The sequence below is a fragment of the Sinocyclocheilus rhinocerous genome, unplaced genomic scaffold (assembly GCF_001515625.1).
Source record: "Sinocyclocheilus rhinocerous isolate Xijiao unplaced genomic scaffold, SAMN03320098_v1.1 scaffold711, whole genome shotgun sequence".
Classification (NCBI taxonomy): domain Eukaryota; kingdom Metazoa; phylum Chordata; class Actinopteri; order Cypriniformes; family Cyprinidae; genus Sinocyclocheilus; species Sinocyclocheilus rhinocerous.
In genome coordinates, this window is record NW_015641018.1 from 1,209,408 (window position 1) to 1,212,812 (window position 3,405).

Sequence of the window (3,405 nt, forward strand, 5' to 3'; positions counted from 1 at the left end):
TATAGGGCAGCTGACTGGGTCCACTGCATGAGCTAAGCATCATGACTCAAAAACCTTCCACTTGGAGGAATACAGTCTCCTCGTGGAAAGGGCTCTGGCACTAGCAATAGTCTCCTGAACATCAGCAGGAAGACTAGAAGTCAAAGCTGGTGGCCTTTAATGGGCCATACCTACAGCTTCCAGATCTCGGGTTGAGGGTGCCAGATCTTGCCTTGAAGCTGAGACAGCAAATCTCTTTTGATTGGAATCTCCCACGGAGAGCGATCCAGAAGAGAAATCATCTCCGAGAACCACGTCTGGGACGGCCAGAATGGGGCCACTAGCAGGAGACGGACCCCGCTCTCCCTCACTCTGCACAGTACTGCCGGAATCAGTTTGACAGGCGGAAACGCATACAGTGTCAGGTTCGGACACGGGTGAGCAAACGCATCTATGCCAGAGGTTCTGGGGAACTCAGGGAGAACCAAAGTGGACATTGGAACGACTCCTGCGTCGCAAAGAGGTTCACCTCCGCCCTGCCGAACAGGTCCCAAATCTGGGCTACCGTTTGACGGTTCAGCATCCATTCCCCCGATTTGAGCTTCTGTCTCGACAAAAAATCGGCTGCGAGGTTCAAGACTCCCGGGACATGAACAACTCTCAGGGAGAGGGATCTGCCTCGAGCCCAAAGGAGAAGACGGCGCGCATGCCTGTCCAGGGTGCGGGACCTTGAACCCCCTTGGCGGTTTATATGAGATACTACCGCCATGTTGTCCATCCTGACAATCACATGACACCCCTCAAGAGAGGTGAGAAAGTATATCAGTGCCAGAAAGACGGCTCTCAGCTCCAGGCTGTTTATGTGCCAGGAGAGAAACTCTTCTGGCTAAACTCACCACGCTGACCTGCCCTCGAAGACCGTGCCCCAGCCCATCAGTGAGGCGTCCGTCATAACCATTTGGCGATGGTGAACAGCGCCCATACTGACCCCTCCCTAAGAAAGAGGGGGTCCTGCCACATTGAAAGTGCGCGAAAGCAACTGCGCGACACTCTTACTAGGCGAGAGGCTGGTCCTGTCGAGCGGATCCCTATGAGTTTCATCCACCACAGGAACGGCCTCATATGAAGCAGCCCCAGGGGCAGCACAGGGGAGGCTGCGGCCATGAGGCCCAAGACCCTGCGACAAGTGCTTACAGAAACATGATGCCCTAGCTTGAAGCGGGCCATGCATGCATTTAGGCTGGAAATCCGGGCAGGAGCCAAACAGGCCTGCATCTAAACAGAATCCAAGTGAACCCCCAAGAAAACAGTCTGTTGAGAGGGGGTGAGAACCCTCTTCTTGGCGTTCATTCTGAGGCCATGAGACGGCATGTGGCAAAAGAGGACATCCTTGTGGTGACTCACTAATTCCCTGGAGTGGGCCAAAATGAGCCAATCGTCTAGGTAATTGAGTATAAGGATGCCCTGGAGCCTCAATGGGGCCAGAGCAGCATCCATGCACTTTGTGAACGTCCTTGGTGCCAAGGCTAGGCCAAAGGGAAGAACCTTGTATTGGTAAGCCTTTCCCCCAAAGGCGAACCTGAGGAACTTCCTGTGTCACAGAATGACCTGTATATGGAAATAGGCATCCTTCAGGTCGACGGTCACAAACCAGTCTCCCACTCGAATCTGAGACATAATAGCCTTCAGCGTAAGCATCTTGAACTTCCCTTTGTAAAGGGAGAATTTCAGTCGGTGAAGGTCTAGAATAGGACGTAGGCCGCCATCCTTCTTTTGGACGAGAAAATAGCGACTGAAAAAGCCGCGTTCCACTTCCGCTGGAGGAACCTCCTCTATCGCCCCCTTGAGGAGAAGGGAAGACAGTTCCTGCTGTAGCACAGAAGCCTCTGAGGCTCTGCCCACTACAGTCAGGTGAACCCCGTCGAAGCGAGGGGGGTTGCGACCGAATTGAAGTGTGTAACCGTACTGAACTGTGCGGAGAACCAAGGGCGATGCCCCTGGTAGATGCTTCCATTCGTGAAAGAATTGCGATAGAGGAAGCAGAGTGTTGCAGTCTGTTTGAGGACATACTTGTGTTGGGGTTTTGCTAACATGGTCCGGAGGGGGAGACATCAACCACGAAGGAGGGCCCTTGGTGTCCTGACGTGGAAAGAGGGAGTCTACAGGAACCAATGCAGGTGGTACAGGGTCTGCTGGCACTGGGAGAGAACCGCACGTGTCTCCTATAACATGAGCAGCAGATGACGAAGGAACAGATGGTAGGGGGAGAAAGCCTGGTGCGTCTCCCATCCCCCATGTTGAAAGAGAGAGAGGTCGAACGGTTGCTGCACACCGAAACGCACTGGGCGGTGGATGTGACAGAACTGAATGAGGGGAGCATTTTAGAAGTGGGCAGAAACGTTTGCACGGTCTGGCCCAGCCTTGTAAGGTGGGGGAAGCTCCCCTCTTCCTGACACTAGAGTCAGGAGTGACTTGATGGAGTCTGTCAGACCGCTTCAGCTCAAGCCGCCTACGAGGTCGCCGGTGGGGCAATGGGTGGCCTCTGGGCTTCCCAGACCGTGGGCGGTGGTGGACGACCCGGGTCGCTGCTCCTACTGGTGGTCTCCTTCCTTCCTTCCTGCGCTCTCTGGGCCAGGAGAGATTAGAGGGCTCCCGTGCCCTTCTGGGCATAAACTGCCTGAGGGCCACTGACTGGGATTTGGCTGCCCGAAATTTATCATCCACAGAGTTGACTGCCTCCCCAAATAGCCCAGACTGAGAGATGGGGGTGTCAAGGAGAAAAACTTTCTCCTTCTCACGGATCTCTGTGAGATTAAGCCACCGCTCTGCAGCCACCGAACACGCCATAGAGCGCCCTATAACGCGCACGGTGTGCTTGGTGGCTCTCAGGGCCAAGTCTGTGGCTCTGCGGAGCTCCTTGACTGCCTCTGGGGTCAGACCGCCACTCTTGTCCATCTCCTTAAGGACATCCACTTGGTAGTCTTGGAGAATGGCCATAGTATGAAGGGCCATGCCTGCCTGGCCAGTTGCCTGTTTTTAGTCGGTTTAGTTTGAAGGAGGGTGTCGGGACTTCCAGGAAGGAGCCGAAGATGGCGAGAGGTGCATAGCTAGTGTATCCTCGATCGCTGGGATGACGGTATAGCCCTGCTCCACAGAACCCACTAGGTTGGTGAAGTCAGCGGCTGCCACGTTAGTAAGGCGGGAGGAGAATGGCTGCTCGTACCAGTAGACTATAAATGTAACTAACGACAACATAACTCCTCCATTAACAGATATAAGAAAATAAGTCTTATTAGTAAATAAGTAGCTTATATGCCGCTGTTGTTTTGACTTGTTGAAAACAACTGTTTTAAAATAATGTAGGCTACAAAAGTTTGGCAGTGCTTACAATCAGGTGTGTCTGTTTGGGTTGGAGCTAAACTCTGC

General features: G+C 53.6%; 1 pseudogene; it reads right to left on the reverse strand.

Annotated features, from left to right (window-relative positions):
- The window catches only part of LOC107753870 (uncharacterized), a 5,849-nt pseudogene extending 2,858 nt beyond the window's left edge, over window positions 1–2,991 (reverse strand).
- Between the last annotated feature and the right edge of the window lie 414 nt (window positions 2,992–3,405).